Below are 16,684 nucleotides of genomic sequence, written 5' to 3' on the forward strand. Positions count from 1 at the left end.
CTGACACTGGTGGAGCAAAGTGCACCTGTACCTTACAGTATTGTTGCCAAATGGGCAGTTGGTTGAAACAGAAAGACAAGGCTAGGACATAGTCTGTTCTTCCATCTCTGTGGGAGATCACAGCTAGCACTGCATTTCCTGCCCACAGCTCAGAGCTAATCTGCATGTGTCTTTGCAGTTTCTCTCACCTTCTACTCAGTATCTTCATCAGTAACATCAGGCTTAAGTTCCAGCTAGTATGGAGACCAGGGTGGAAATCCTACAAGGAATGCAGGTCCTTCTTATTGGAGTGGAAATCCTGGCAAGAGAACTCTCTCCCAGGTGTGCACATGTCCCAGAAGTATAATTAGCATTGAACATCAACACAGGTGCTTCACAAGCAGATCATCTTCCAGTGTTTCACAGTACTTCCCACTGTGGCCTGGCTGCTTAAACTGTATTACTTCAAGGTACTAGGTATATGGCTAAACAGGCTTTTCTCTGAAAAGGAAAAATCATATACCATATGGGATACCTGCTTTGGTTATTTTAGGGGCATAGAAAATAGTAAGTATATGAAAAAAACCAATTCATGGAGAAGAATGGCAGGGTTTGTATTTCTACAGCTACTATGGAAGATCATTCTGTCACAAGGAACACGTTCTGCTTTATTTTGGTTTGTTTTTTTTGTTTTTTTAAAATTGAGTTTGGTTGAAGTTTTTAGCTTTATTTTTTTAAAGAAACTAGACACTATAGTCTACCTGATTGTCCTCCAGTTCTGCTGAAGCAATAGGTAATACCTGGGTATTTAGTGTCAGGAATGCCAAAGGGAGACTTCTGGTCTGGAAATTCTAGCCCTGATGTTGATTTATTAATTGAAGCATATTTTAGGCCATGGTAGGAGAAAAAAAAGAGTATGTGTATGGCCTTCAAACACAGAGGCCAATTTTTCTGCAGTCTTTAGGTTACCAAAGAGGCACCATTGGAAATTGTCCCTTCCTGCTGACTGTGATGTCCAAAAGTACCTCAATATGTGCTCCTAAAGCCTGGTAATGTGAGTGCCCTTTTCCCCTTTTTTTTTTTTCTTCATAGAATGCTCTGTACAATTCTCAGATGAATCTGGACAACAATGTAAAATTCCTCAAGTCTCACATGCTTTTTTGTATCCTGCTTTCAGGATGCTTTCTGCAAAAATTACTTCTCATGGTATGGGCCATCTTTGTTGCTCTATGAAAATCCCCACAAAAATTAGGAACCAAACCAGATAGTGCTGAAAGCACAGAAAAAATTTGAACTAGATAATTTTTAGCTAGTTTCAATGGCTTTAAATGCTTCTAGCAATATATATACTAAGTTTCAGGATGTTTCTGTGGTTGGTCATACATAACTTTTGTTCCAGTCACTGTTGGAAACTGAGGCACAGAAAGGTGATGATATACCAATTGTCCAAAGATAAGTAATAGGAAAAAAACTGAATTTTTCTTGACTTTTATTTCCTTGCCCTGTTGGGTTAGATATCTACTGAAATTCAGGATCATGCTAATAAATAAGTGGGTTTCTCATCCAAGTGCAGGAATGGCTGCAGAGCAGGGAGCTTCCAGACTCTGCAGAGAGGCAAATTTGGTACCTTGCTGTTCAAATGAGATACACCTGTGCAATGGAATGAACTTCATCTGGTGACTGCACTTCAGCAGCTTCTTGAACAGCTTGCTCTGTGCTGCTGAGACCCAATGACATGCATAGTTTCAGACCATCTTACCTTTTCCACTGTTTCTTCAACATTTCCCTCCCTTGGTATTTCCGGCTTGACTGGTTTGTTTGACGTTGCCTCTTCCAACCCAAATCATACCTACAGTATTTGCTGTAGCAATATTGTCCTTGCAGAGGTGACCTGTGCTGAGCAGGACCAGGCTTGCTGGCATTTTGTCAACTGGTGCTCAAGATCTTCAATTTGCTTTATTATAACTGGGTATAAGTTGAAGGCTGGCTCACACTACTGAACTGGACAGTTGCCCTTGTACATATTTGACTGATATGATTACACATTAGCAGTCTGTTCCAGGGAACATACTCGGGTTTATCTTGCTTGAAGGAGAGAACTTTCAGCATAACATGCCTTCAGACTGGCTGCTATTAACTTCTCAGTAGACTGCCATGATAATTTGGGTATTTTTGGGATTACATTTTTAGTATTCATGACAGGTAATCAAACTAGTGACTCAGTTAGGGGTTTGGTAACACCTAGCTTGTTAATAATGAATAACAACACCTCAGTAACAGCTGGATGTTAGGTCATGGGATGATCCTGAGGAATCGGAAGCCACTTTGCAGTGTTTGCTTGAGCACAGTAATAAGAGTTGTGTTCACTCTCTTCACTAAATATCTTATTCCTGTAATTCCCCCAGGTTTCTCCCATGTACAGTCAAGTCTTGTAGGGAGAATTGCTAGTGCTCTCCTCCGGTGCTTTCTGGGATTGCAGTAAAAATCGAGTCCATTTGTTTGATTCCCTCATCAGTGCTGCTGGTGTTAGTTTGAGGTGAGTAAATTACCAAAGAATAGTTGATAGTAGGTTTATGTTCCTAATCTCAGTTGTTCATTCTCCTCACAGATCCATTTTTAAGATCATTGCAAGAATGCCCAGGGATCTTGCTGGACTTAGTCTGTTCACAAAAGTTACATTCATATTGTGGGTGACTCTTGTGACTCTCTTCATGAGAGGAACTCCTGAATTAAGGGGTTTATATTTGCTGCCTCCTTTTAGGTCTTTGGCAGCTTTTTGTATGTAGAGGATAAAGATACTTGGGTATCACTCTCTTCCGGAATTTTATCCTACTCCTTCACCTGAGCACTTGCTTTGTCTATAGCTTGCAACTGCAAAGTTAAGAGATTACATTTATGATCCAGCTATGTCAAGTGGTGCTTTGCTGAGAGGCGTTTACAGGCCTTTTGAACTGCTGTGCCTTACCTGGTGCAGGTGTGAAACAAAGCAGGCTTGCCTAGACACTTCACGAGATCACTTGTTTGCTTTGTTTGCAAGGAACCAAGGACAGATGGGCTGTCAGTTACTGCATAAGGGAAAGCAGCAGCATCTTTCAGCAGCCAGGTGGGAGTTCTGGTTTTAGTGGTCAGTTACCCTTATTTTCAATAAGCACACTTTTCCAAGGTGTCTGATACCGTCTTACTTAGCTGCTTTTGCAATTGCTGCTATGACTGAATTGCTGGACTGGGGTACAGCTTGTTCCTAAGGAACTCTGTTGCAGAGCTGTGTGTCGTGCAGGTGGAGCTCATCCTCTGGCCAGCCCATGCTGAGCTAGGGACTCCTGAGCTACCAGGCACAACCTTTTTAGCGTAAAGCCAAGTGAAAATCCCTGTGCGCCCTGCAGGCCACCCCACAGTCTGAGCCCATGGTATGACCTCAACTTAAAATGCATTTCTGAGTGTAACTTATTTGAAATTCTGAACCAGACACCCCAGGACAAGGGAGAGTGTAAAAGAGAACACAGCCACATCTTCTGTGGTCTCCTTTACCCCTGTACATGAGCACTTTGTGTATTGAGAATGGGCAAGGAACACCAGAGAAACAGTAAAAGACAAAGAGTGTTTGGTATGGCTCTTGGGATTCTTGGGACTGAAGAATTTAAAAACTAAAGGGGATACATAAATGCCTAATCAGAAATATCTTTGAGAGATCAAGTATATATCTCTGACATTCCTGATTCTCTGTGTGATTTTGCAACGATAAAATTAAGAAGTATCTTTTTGCTTATGATGTTGGGTTTTTTCATGAAAACCATGTGGTACTTGGCTAATTAGAGAATGCTCCTGCAGAAAGGAATCTTCCCATATCCTAACAGCCTTTCCCACTAGTATCATGCCGGGAGCAGTGTGATCAGGTTTAAAATGACGAGCGGGGATTGGCAGAATTGGGAAAATGTGGGCTGTCTGACTGTTTCTATACCCAAAAAACCATCAACACTTAATTGTATACAAATTGTGGTTGCTGTACTGAAACTGAGAGGGTGTATAAAACCCCTTGCAACACAGTGCAATATCTTTAGTTTAAGATTCTTTTGAATTTATTCTTCAAGACAAAAATTCATTAGTCAGATACAGTGTTTTTTTAGGAACGGCTTTTCTAGATTCCCTTACTAAAAGGGAAAATTCAGGTGCTGAATATTACAATCTCATTAAACTTGTACTTTTTATTTGCCCATTCACATGGTCTCTTTTCATTTTCAAGACCTTCCACAGTCTCAGGGTATAAATCACTATGACTCATCCAAATAGTACTGAAATGGACCAACCAGAGGTTAATGTGCCTTGCTCTTCTGGTACCTTGATCTTTATAAAGTTATCTCAAACTTCACTGTCTTAGGGCTGGGTACATGCATTGTCTTTTTCTAAGATGTATGTGTTGAAATTGCAACAGATTTGTACTGTTACTTGTAACTTGTTTCATCTGTGTTAGGATGTGGTGTAGACAAATCAATGTGCTGGTTGGTCTTGGAATCAGTCTTGCCAGTGACACCTGTCAGTGCGTGCTTGTGTGTACATAAATGCTGGATCTTCCCCACTGCCTGTGGTGCATAAAATGCACAAATACACAATGTTTTAAAATGTGCAGTGATCATAACTTGTTGCCTGAAGGCAGGATGTCCTACAGTGAACTGCTTATGATGTTTTTTTTTCCCAAATACTTTTAATAAGACCAAAAGACTTAAGGGGGAAAAAAAAATAATCAGGACTTGCTGATACTTGATGGCTTTTGTTCTGAATCCAGGGTCTGATCTTTGTTAACAACTCCTCCAAATCCACCCATGTAACAGAGGCTTTCTCAGCTTGTTTCTGTCATGAGCTGTATCAAAAACAGTACTTAATCCTGAACTATCACAGAAACTGTCAAACAAATTAGTAACAGCTCACTTCAAATATTACAGAGCACATTTTTAACTGTAAGATAAACCTGGTCCAAGTTATTGATCCAGCTTGCAAATGGAACAGTGGGAAATCACAGATAGTATGTGAAACCAGCCTGTCTGCACATGGGGCTCAGTGTTCTGTTACCTTGCAAATTGTTTCTCCTCTCTCAAAAGGTTTTTTTCTTCATTGTTGTGTTTTTTCTATACAAAAACATGACATTTGGCTTAGTTTTCTAAAGATATATTTGTTTAAAAACCTCAAACTGACATCTGGAATTTGGGCTGAGTTTCTAACTCTTATGCAGAGAGTGCAATTGATACATTGTGTCTTGTAAGACCATGACTGTGGACATGCCTAGGTATAATTAGGTGAATTACAGTACTGCATTCTGTTGATGCATTAGGCTACCTTTGTATTTAGAATCAGCATGATTAGTCATCAGTGTATTGACATTAATACATGGTCACAGAGCTCTAAGGTTTGTGTGTATTCTGTGCCATCTGTTTTCTCTGTACCACAGTGCAGACTTACTGTGGAATTCTTTTTCCTTCATGCTAATTTCAGAGTTCCTTTAAATTTGGTAAGGTGCTGTTTTTATGATAGTTTTCTGAGTAGAACAAACGATTTAACTTAGTTTTTCTATCTTTAGCATCTTCCTTTTCTCCCATTTCTTCCTAGTTCACCTGTAACAATCGATTCAAAGCCATCTACCTACTCTGCAAACTATTGAGTCATAATAAAAAGAAAACCTGTGGCCCAATGTGGCAAGATCACTCTATGCTTTCACCATAAACTTCCATGGCTGGATGCATGTCTTGCAGGTGGAGACTCCACCCCTGCACAGTCTGCAGAAGCTCAAATCCTCTTGCATCCATATTGAGTGATACCAGCAAATCAGGAAGTGGAGGTGCCCTGTGCCTTCACCCAGTATATTTGTCAAACTGATCTGTAGTGGTTTAGCCAGAGAACTGGCATCTTCAGCTGCTACTCGAAGTCTTGACTGAAGGTTTCATTCAGGGCAATACCAGGAGAATGAGTTGCTGACTTGATCTCATTTAAAGGCTTCCTCCAGATTTTTTCAGGGGGTGGAATTATAAAAGAGTAGGGATATGAGCAAAACAATAACCCTGTGCTCAGAAGATAAGTGTTATTCTAATGTGCTTTATCCAGCAAGCATGACAATGGCTATGCTCCAAGGTGAGCTGGCAATGGAGTGTTGGAAGGGTAAGCCTTGAGGGTTTCTGCCGTCATGCCTTAGATCACTACAAATTAGTTGCTCCCAGAGCTTTCAAAACTGGTGGTCCTCCCTCTTCAGGCGAGATGTGAAAATGATATGAGGAAAAAACAGTTTCCCCAGTGGTCATTCAGTCTCCCCCTTAACATTCAAGGTTACCATGCATTTGTCTCTGTTTTCATGAGTGACTCTATGACTAATGTAACTTCACAGCTGCCACCAGCTCCCTCCACATGCTTTGTGCAGGGATGATGGAGTGAAAGAGCATTGCCTGCATTGTCCTCCACTTGGCTGGCTTTTGACAGTGCAGGGATGTAACAGGCCAGCTGTGATTTACAGCTTCAGCTGATTGCTCTGGGCCTCTCCAACATTGCAGGTGGGACTCTGGAGCTCTTACAGAAAGAACTGGGTAAGTAACTTCTGCTAGGCTTTGTCCCTCTTGTTCAAAATTCTGTCTCCAGTCTTAGTCTCTTGTCCCAGCCTCACTCACACCTTGTCACACCGCTGCCTGGGACTGGAGCAAGTTCCCTGTTCTCTCATGGTGTTCTAGTTCAGGTACCAAGTTCTGTGAAGCCTGGGGGTACCTTTTAGAGCCCCACTACACTTCAGAACTTCTACACTGGCTTAGGCATTGGTTTGCTGAACTCGGACCTTGCTCACAGTTCTTAGTCATTTAACTCAGCTCCAGGTCTCTTCCTGGACTGACATAGCCCTTTCAGTATAAAAAGGTTTGCTCCAAAGTCACTCCTGTTCCATGGAGTTGGTTCCCATACTGCTGGTTATTGCAATTCAGTGGCTTTATCTTGTTTTTATTCTGGTATTTATTGTATTTATTCTGCAAATGTACAAAACCATACTGACTTTCTCAACTCCTGAACATAGTACAGGGGCCCATCCTGAGGCATCAGAATTATTTGTCTACTCTAAAGGTGCACAGAAACAAGGATCTCTTAGACAAACAAGGAGGAAAGTAGCTGCATATACACAAGTAGAAAGAAGTCTCTGTAGAACAGGTGAGGGAGCAGCTTATGAATTTTAAGTATAAAAACAGTAATTAAGGGGTTTTTGTTTCTTTTTTTTTAATTCCTTTAACAGGAAGTTAGGTGGTGCTTTAAGCCACAGAAAGTTGCAATGTAAACTGAGATTTTCTGTTCATCAATGCAAAGTGTGCCTCTCAACTATAATGCAAAGTCAGTCTTTGTTGCTCTCGTTTGCAATGGAAGATTACCTGAAGACTGATTTAATGTGTTTCTTGCTATCTTGTATGTAACCACCCACACAACAGTCCTTGCTGGTCTTTCCCAAGCACTATTCAGCCCTATCCCTATTTAAAAACAAAATGGGGACTGCATTGAATAGTGGAACATTATGAATTTCCTTGGTTTGAGAGAGACCTGGAGAAAAGAATCTAGGTTCCATGTGTTTTAAATATAACTTTAAACCCATGCATCTATGCTGTCAGACCAGTGCAGCTTCCTACGTTTCCCTCCATTTACATGGAAATTTAAAAATAAACCAAGCAATACATGAGCCAGTTGATGTCCTTGCAGGTGGAACATGCTTTTTAAAAAAAACAAAATTGAAGCTTGAGATTTCTCTTGTGGAAGAACTCATTGTGGATGCAAGAGTGTGGAGCTCAGATTACATCTCTTCCACCAGCTTGTTAAATGCAACTAAGTATTCCAGACTGTTTTGAAGAAGACTGTGTAAAAGCTGTGAACAGATAATTTTAAATTTTAGGTCATGTGTGTTGCTTGACTACATGGACAGTGTAACTGATTTTTACAGATTGGTTTCCATGTATCAGTCACAAATAATTTGCTGTTAGGAGGACAACTTTTAGTAGATACATTTCCAGATCAAATGATGAGCCTATTTTCCCTCTTTTAACCGGGTTACTGTGTTCACATGCCAGAAAGATGTCGCCCTTCAAAGAAGCATGTTAGTGTATGTGGCATTACCCCATACACTTTTTAAATACCTAGACCGTACATTCTCATCTGAGTATTGTTAACCATGCTGTAGTCTGACAAATGAATCTTTTATTACTGCCCTGTTACATAGATAATTGTAATTAACTGCAGTTTGTTTTTATTCCACTACTTGAAGTTGTGTGAACTAAAAAGTGGTGAACAAAAAGTATTTGTGCATCTTACTATGGGTATCTCTAAATAAAATGTATTTGTATAGTGTGTTGGCTTGGCTGATATTTTTCCTTATTTGCTAATATCCCATTGCACGTAAATCCAGGACAGTTTAAAAGCAAGTTGGGTTTCTTGCTGCAACAGTCCAGCCTCTGTGTGGACATGACTGATTCAATGAAAACAAAGTGAACTGTTCTTTTTCCTTTACCAGTGAGTGGATTGATAACCTGAGAGCAGAATCTCAGCTTTTTTTTTTTTTCCATGGCTTAAACACCAGTCCTAGTTCCCTGTACAGCTGTAGTAATACTCATTACTTCCATAGGACATTTCCTATTGGCAGAGTTGGGACTGTTATGCTTCAAAGCATCTCCTTCCTGTTATCATCTAATACCTCATTTGCTTGGAGGCAAGAGTTTCCTTTCAACCACATTTTAAATTTTTCTAAGAAGGATCTACCTCTTAGAAGTGTTGAACAGCACAGTAATTGTAGCTGGACAGTCAAGTATAGGACTACAGGTTTTAGGGAGATCTTGCATCCCAAATATTTTCACTGCACAGGAGAGGCCTTTACACAGTTGTCCTATTTCACTGCCTATAAGTGGGAAAGTTATTTTTTCAGACAAGGCATGACTAAGGTCTGAGTTTCATGCTGGAGGTTAAAATCCTGCCTAAAATCAGCTTCTGCCTCCGTCTTCACCCTTGTCCTCATCCTGAGAGGCTGGTTTCCATGATCATGGATAGACTGAAGCTTTGTAAGTAAAGGCTTTTAAGCTAGGTGGTAGAACTCGTCTCTAGCTGCACCATCTCTGTTCCCTGTAGGCATTACTGATGCTTATGAATACTGGAAGGGCAGAATTTAAAAAGACATAGGAACACTAACACTGTTATTCCACTGAGCCTTCTAACCAACCTCTTTGAGAGATGCAAAGGAAAACCAAAGCCCCTGGCCCTGGAGCCATACAGAAAGTGGTGAGTTAGAGGGGGCTCTGGCAACCAGGGTTACCAACTCCCCACCTGTCTCAGATGCTCCATTGATTACAGCATTCAGATAGTGTGGGGCCTGTCATCTGACTTACAGGACCAAAAATGAGCTCATAAATTCCAAAGCTGTTGGTATTCATTGAGCTCCTCTTGCATGCATGTCCTGCTTAAATCTCAGCAATAAAAAGTCTAAATTGTCCCCAAGAAGCTAATTTTAGCATTCATCTATTTTGTCCCATCACCTGTCTTGTAGGTCCCATTCACACTCGTTTTCCCATGATCAGATGAATCAGTTTCTTCCCTTACGTAAGGCAGCTCACCATTTCTGGGGGAAGGGATTTTTAACTGTTTCATGGCCAGAGTCTTCACTCCTTCTGCCAAACAATCTAGGCTCCCTTGCTGTTTTCTCACTGGCCCTGTTTGGCATGTGCATGTGTGGCAATCATCATTCCTGTCTGTGGAACCAAAATGAAATCTACTGCACTCCTTGGCCTGGAGCCTGCAGCTGGTCTATGGTGTTATCAACTATACTTTTACTGTAGGCTACAAACATGTGGCAGTCGACATTACCCCTTTCAACACTCAATCTGCTGCCTGCCTCCAGCTCCAGCCCAGCTGCTGCAGGTCTCCTTGGCTGTCATCACTTCCCTTCTTGGGTGTGTTTTGTTTCTGATCTCTGTGACTTGGGGCCTCAGCTCTTGCCAGCTGGTGACACTGCTGTTGCTCAAGGAGGAAGCCAGACCAGGACAGGACTCGGAATAATTTCACAATGTTATGTTAGTTCTTCCTAACCATAGCTGTATTCATCTTATCTGTTTCTGAATGAAAGATCAGGATAGTCTTTCAAATACAGGGTGCTTTCAAGGTCCAGTAAATGAATTAATAAATAAAGAGATGCCATAGAGCATGGACATAGAGCTTGAAATGTTTTTTTGGGCAAGAGGTGGTCCATTTTTAAGAGACTGAAAGTGAGAAAGTTCATAGTGTATTAGAAAACAAGAATCTCTGTGCTTTGTCTCCCAATTTCCTCAGTCCCTCTCAAGCCTGCTCTGGAAGAACAAATGTCAGGAGGGCTTCAGCCCCCCACAAGGCTCAAGGGACCACATGGCCAGCTGCCCCAAAATACTGCCCTGCACAAAGGGTCTTACTCTTTCCTCTTCACTGAAGTGTACTGTGAGAGGTGACAGAGAAGCAACAGGCCTCAAGTGCAGAGCTGCAATCAACGGTCAGCTAGACATCGCTTGAACTGTTTGTGCCAAAGACATAAACAGAGTGAGAGTCATGTTCCAGGGATGCTGAAGTGTCAGCAGAAAGATTTGTAACCCCTACAGTCAGTGTCTGTGGGTTTTTTTCCCCTGTGTTGTCAAAAATTTTCCTGTCCTGGGGGTTGCCTCTCTCACTACAAACCCATGGCAGTGCCTGATGCTTGCTGAATGTGAAGCACACAGACTAAGCCATAAAACAGAAATTTTACAAATTCTAGACAACCAGGAAAACTGTGATTAGAGGTTGTCCTTGGAGAGAGAGAGTGACATTATTGCTATAAAACTCCACCCCAAATAACTGCAGTGTTCTAGGCAAGTATTCACCTAGGGAGCAATTTTGGCTAATTTTTCCATGTATCTGAGTCCTGAGAGAGGCCTTGGAGCCAAAAGGGTAAGGAAAGGTTGGTCAGTGCTACGACAACAGGATTCACTTCCTCATGTGCAATGGTGGCAGCCTGTGTACTGCTGCTGAGGGCTGTTGGGCACCACTCAGCAACCAGCCAGTGAGGATGACATGAGAACACTATTAAGCTGTAACAGCTTATGATCTTACCACCTGATAAAACCACTTCATGTAGACTTTTTTCCTTCCTGGAAATAAATTCTAGGAGTCTTGATGACTTGTCATGTGTATTTATAGGAGCATTTTTCCTATTAATCGCAGAAAGCCAACTTCAGCTTTTTACCAGTATAAATAGGCTTTGACTCAAAAAAAATCCTACTATCTCTGTTATCTTGTAGGCTGTTGCTGTTGCACTTGGAGTTTATTTGATTTTGCAGAAAGCTTTTAGTCCTGTGCTCTAGGCTGCTCAACTTGTTGCATGAAGAGAAGGGAAACATCTGGAATGTGAATGTGTATTGGTCCTGGTCACAAAACCAGTGATGAGACTTTGTGCTAGTCATCACAACCTCTTATCTCAGCAGCTCTGCAGTTCTCAGTCTGACTCATTGTCCCTAAACCTAGTCTACCAGTTTGTCTATAATATTCTTTTACCAAACAACACTGAAAGATTTGCTCAAACTGAGCAACATCCCTCTCCTCTCCCCTCATTTATCAAGGCAGTTGTTTCATCGCAGAGGGTGACCAGGTCAGCCCGACATGACTTTCTCAGTGTAAATCCAAACTGACAGTCACCTTCTTGTACTCAGTGTTTGATGCTTTCAGTACTATCATCTTGGCAGGGCTGGGTGGAGGCTCATCAGCCTGCAGTTCCTTGGGATCTCCCAAGCTCACTGCTTTGTTCTTGCCATTGCCAATTGCTGCATCTACAAACAGTCATCTTAAAACTGAAAACAGATGGCTGACATTTAACCAGAGTTGGCAAATATCTTTGGACACACTATTCAAAACATTCTCCTAAAATGTATCACTGGATAAAAATGCTTGTAATTTATCCTAGGATGAAGTTTGGGGGAAAACAGCAAATGGTGCAAATCCAGCTTCCACTGTACAACACTATTAGTTTGTTACCATTCATTACAGGAACCTTTATATTACCTGAAAGAATGGAGGGTTGGGATTTCACTAGGCTTGTTAAAATCCAACTGATAAAGGCAGATGGTTTGTAAGTGCTGCAAGAGGCAGTGTGCAACACTGTGCAAGGATATTTAAAAGACCTTCAGTGACCATCTACTGCAGTTCTGCCCCACCAAGTTCTTTAAGAGCTGGCCAAGGAAACTTCTGGCTTCTTGGAGATGATTTAATCTTGGGGAATTTGAAGAGCCAGAAAGCATGACATTGTTAAAGCAGGGGACAAAGTGACCAGGCATCTGCAGACTACTTTCTCTGACGTCACAGACAAAATAATGGAAAACTGATAAAGGACTAAATAGATCATTCAAGGCTAGATACACAGCTAATGCCAAACAACAAGTGTTGTATAGAAAACAAGTCTGTTTAACTACAGCCTGTTTAATTCTCAGAAACAGTTTGGCTGGTAGAGGTAAGAGTGGGTAGGCACATCAGAAAATGAAATCAGGGAATATGACAGAACAAACTCAGCACTCACCATTAGAAGAGCATGCACTACACAGGTTAACCCCTGACAGCATCCTTCCCAAATAGGTGTTTAAGCAAGGTTCTGCAGGACCAGTATCAGGCTCAGATGTGTGGAACTGTCTCAACAATCTGGACATAAATACAAATTCAGATAAAATGTTTTCTGGAAAAGGTTGAAAGAATGGAAAATAACAGTAGGGTTAAGGGGTTGTGCAGAACAATTTCAGATTCTGGTCACATGAAAATACATCACCTTTTTCATACAGTCAAACTGCAAGGTAAGCAAACTTGGACCAAGGTCTTCAGGGACCACCTGGAGAAGAGGGTCATCTCAAGGCACATACTGACTCTAAAGAATGATCAAGCAGCCCAAATTCCACGATGATGCTTGGACATGATGGCCTAATGTAGCCCATGGATGTTAGGAATATTAAAGGCCTGAGCTTTATGAAGGCTAAATGCAATGACATCATTATGCTTCCTGCCTTCACCATTGTGAATGGTATCTCTAGCAGAAGGGCTTGTTTCCATAATGTAAATGGCACCCCTTTCATGTACAATTGTTGCAAAAGCTCTACTTGTGCAGGTGTAACAGCACAATCTAACATATTAGATCCCATTTCTTGGCAGTATCCCCACAAGTTTTACCCTACATCTAAAGGCAGCAGCAATTCCAGGTATGCCCAAAGATTTGCCACCAAAATTTTCAGTTGTTCCACTATACTTAGGGAAAATATCATGTTGTGGCATCCCACCCATCAGGAGAAGGGAGAACCTAAAATTTGCAGATGCTCATGGATAAAAGGAACAGCAAAAGTCAGAGGGCCCCCAAAATCTTAAAAAGTTCTATTAGTAAATTACAAACTCTGCATGGAAACTCTGATGTTAGTCTCTGACCTCATATAGGCAATGGGTTTAGGATCAAGGAGGGAGATTAAAGGGAAGAGAGAAAAAGAGAGATGTATTAAAGAGGAGGAGAAGGGAAGGGACAGAGAGAAAGAGATCAGCAGTGCTGGCTCCATTGCTGATGCAGCTGATGAGGTGTGCAGGGTCCTGGGATACACACACACCTGGGCTTTGTGGTGGTACCTTTTTATAGATGAGTTTCCCTGCACTGGAGGAAAATTTATCCCTTTCTGTGTAATTTAATTACTATGGAAATGGGTTGGAGGCTTCAGGGTATTTGGTGGTCTCTGTATCGTCCTAGAATCCATGCCTCCTTCTTGACCTCATTCCTACATTTGTGCTGTACTGTGTTGTGCTTATCTCCAGGAGTCACAATAAAGATGTTCATCCCAGAAATGTGCTGCTCTATCTCCATGTGGCCCCTTCTCCAGCCACATTCTTTTCATTCTCCCAGTGTGTTATTGCTAATAATCCCTGGCTGCTAGTACCAACAATCCTTGGTTGGCTCCACAGCCACCAGGCTATCAGTATTTGAGATTAGCCTCATTATCTTCTGGGCTTCTGCACAGATTCCCTGCAAACTCAGCTCAAAGCTGAAAGTCAAGATTGGTTTCTTTATATTGAGCCTCTTGAAGATCATGTACCTGGATTATGTTGACTCTCTTAGGCTTGTGCAATATATTTTGGAAAAAGGCAGTGCTGTTGAAGAAGTGTCATCAAGGTCAGGGCTGTGAGACCAGTTTTCAGCAAACAGCAGTATTGTGTTAAATCAAGTGATATAAAAAAAAGCAAAAACAGGGCACTAAGAAAATAAAAACTTCAGAATAGATAGCAAAAAAACTGCTCTAAATGTCAGCTCAGTCAGACCAATTGTCCGATGAGCCTGGGGGGAAGGGTTGGTAGTGTGGAAAGTGGGAGAGAGCATTAGCAACAGGGAAGATAATACTGCCTGAGCTCATCAAGAATACATGGTTCTACTGCAACACAAAAGTAGAGCAGACTCGTGCAGGAACAGGGAGCACAAGCAGTCTTCCCCACTCACAGATGTGATAGGCAAGGAGAATGCCAAGCACCAGAACAGTGGACTCCAGCCAGTGGCGTGTGAACTGCAGCCTGTTTCAGAAATCTGCAGAAAGTGACTGAGAAAAACAATCCTGCAGTAAGCTGAAATAGCCTATCTGGATTTGCACCTGCACTAGACTGTTATTTATTGTCTGAAAAACTGAAGAGGTTGCAAATCATTGTAATAGCAGATAAGAATCCTGACACAGGCAGTAGGTAGAGTTTACCTGACAGGCCTGGTCAAGCCTTCACAGTGTACAGGGTCTTCTCTCCAAGTCTGATTTACTGAATTACAGGATCATTTAGGTTGGAAAAAACACCAGAGAGTGACTCTATTCTGTAACTGATCAGCAACTGGGCAATTAGAACAGAGCACTAATTACCACATCTAGTAATTTCTTGAACACCTCTACCACCTCGCTGGGCAGTTCATTCAAATGCTTCACTACCTTTCAGTGAAGAAATTCCTCCTGATCAATATTTGAAGGGAAGGTCTTTGTACCCAAGCTTCAACCAGTTTATTTCTTTAGCTCTCCTCTGGAAGTTTTATCAGTGCAGTGCCACTTTCTCATTTATATTTGCTCCATGTACAGCAGAAAGAGTCTACAACACTTTGATCCTGGTATCCCTGCTTAGTTTTCTCCCATTCTAAATGATCTTGGCCTGCATTCTGTGTGATTTTCAGACACATTCCAGCTGGGACTACACCATCTGACAACAGCATCCCAAGAGCTCTCAGCCTCTGTTGTTTTGTGCTGCACACCAAATTTCCATCTTGATTATTAAAGCATTGCCAAGCCATGATGGAAGAATGCTAATAATACTGATTAAATCCACACAGACTATGGAGCTGCATATGTATTTGTAACAAAGCTTGTGAAACTTTGTTTACTGCGGTAATTAATTGTTTCCCTGCAATAGTAATAAAACAGACTTTCAACAGCTGCATCAAGAAAATCAACAATACCTGTGCACTCTTTGATCTGAAATTCAATTTAGTTCAAAAGACCCTCTATCTTACTAAGAACAAATGGGATTAGGGAGATCTTGCAGCATCTCAGCAGTAGGATCTGTTGTAGCTCCTGCCCATCAATGCTGTTAAGTGTCAAGGATTCAGACTGGTTAAATCTATCTACTCTATGCAGAGAAGGCAGAAGCATGAAAAACACTGATTAATTTTCAGATACTACTTAGAGTAAAACCAGATTTCATGCCCTTTCTACTTACATGGAGAATATAGGCTCAAGAGATAGAGGATGAGCAAACAGCAGCAAAGAGTATCAGACCACAGCAAAGGTCAAGGACCATGGGACATTATACATGGTGGCACCAGGGGCTGAACAGTCTGAACATCACCATCACTAGCCCAGCCTGCTCAGCACCAAGCAGGGACCAACTTCCACACAAGGTAAGTAAGCCTGGCTTTAACATGCCAGGCCTTGCAATGACACCCAAAAGGTAAGGACCACTGCATTATGGGCAACCAGAGCTGCTACACACAACAGAAAAAATGCACAGCAGGAAAAAGCATAAATGGAAGAAACATTTTTTGTTTTTTCTCCTCTCCTGTCTCACAATCCAAAATTCCTAATCGCGCAGAGTCAAGCATTATTGACTATCCTTTCTTGCCATCTGTCCCGTCATGGTGGTTTTAGGCTGCCAGAAGCTGCACCAAGCTCTTTAGCACACTTCTGCTGTGTCAACCCCTCCCTGCCACCATTAATCCCCACCAAAGTTTACTTGACGTTCTCCTCCTGTAGAGCAGCTATCTTTTGTCCTAGATTTCTCCAGTGTCAACACGATGTCTCTCTGTGTCCAGCCTAGCAAGAGGAGGCGACGTTTACATTAATGTAAGTGCAGAATTGGTTCCAAAATGCCCTGTTCCTAAGCCACGGGGGTCCCTCACGGGGCCCTCTCATGGTATCCCTCACGGGGGGGTCTCAGCATGTCCCTCACAGGGTCCCTCACGCGGTCCCCAACAGGGTTCCTCAGAGGAATCCTCGCATGGGCTCTCATGAGGTTTCTCAGAGGATTACTCATGAGATCACTCGTGGGCCCGTCCAGGGGGAACTTCTGGGCGTCCCTTACCGACGTCCCTCAGGGGAGCGCTCCTGCCGCCAAGGCGGGGGTCTCTGAGGGTGGCCCTCACGCGCCGGCGCGGGGACTCTGTCGCTCCCGCCCCTTCCTCCCGCCC

General features: G+C 42.2%; 1 long non-coding RNA gene across 1 annotated transcript; it reads right to left on the bottom strand.

Moving 5' to 3' along the window:
- Positions 1-11,268: 11,268 nt before the first annotated feature.
- Positions 11,269-16,654, bottom strand: LOC306814160. Its single transcript, XR_013777103.1, has 3 exons — positions 16,579-16,654; positions 12,533-12,651; positions 11,269-12,228 (listed from the first exon to the last, which is right to left on the bottom strand). It is a non-coding gene; the product is annotated as an uncharacterized lncRNA (long non-coding RNA).
- Positions 16,655-16,684: the final 30 nt, after the last annotated feature.

This window comes from Erithacus rubecula (genome assembly GCF_903797595.1).
Source record: "Erithacus rubecula genome assembly, chromosome: Z".
Classification (NCBI taxonomy): Eukaryota; Metazoa; Chordata; class Aves; order Passeriformes; family Muscicapidae; genus Erithacus; species Erithacus rubecula.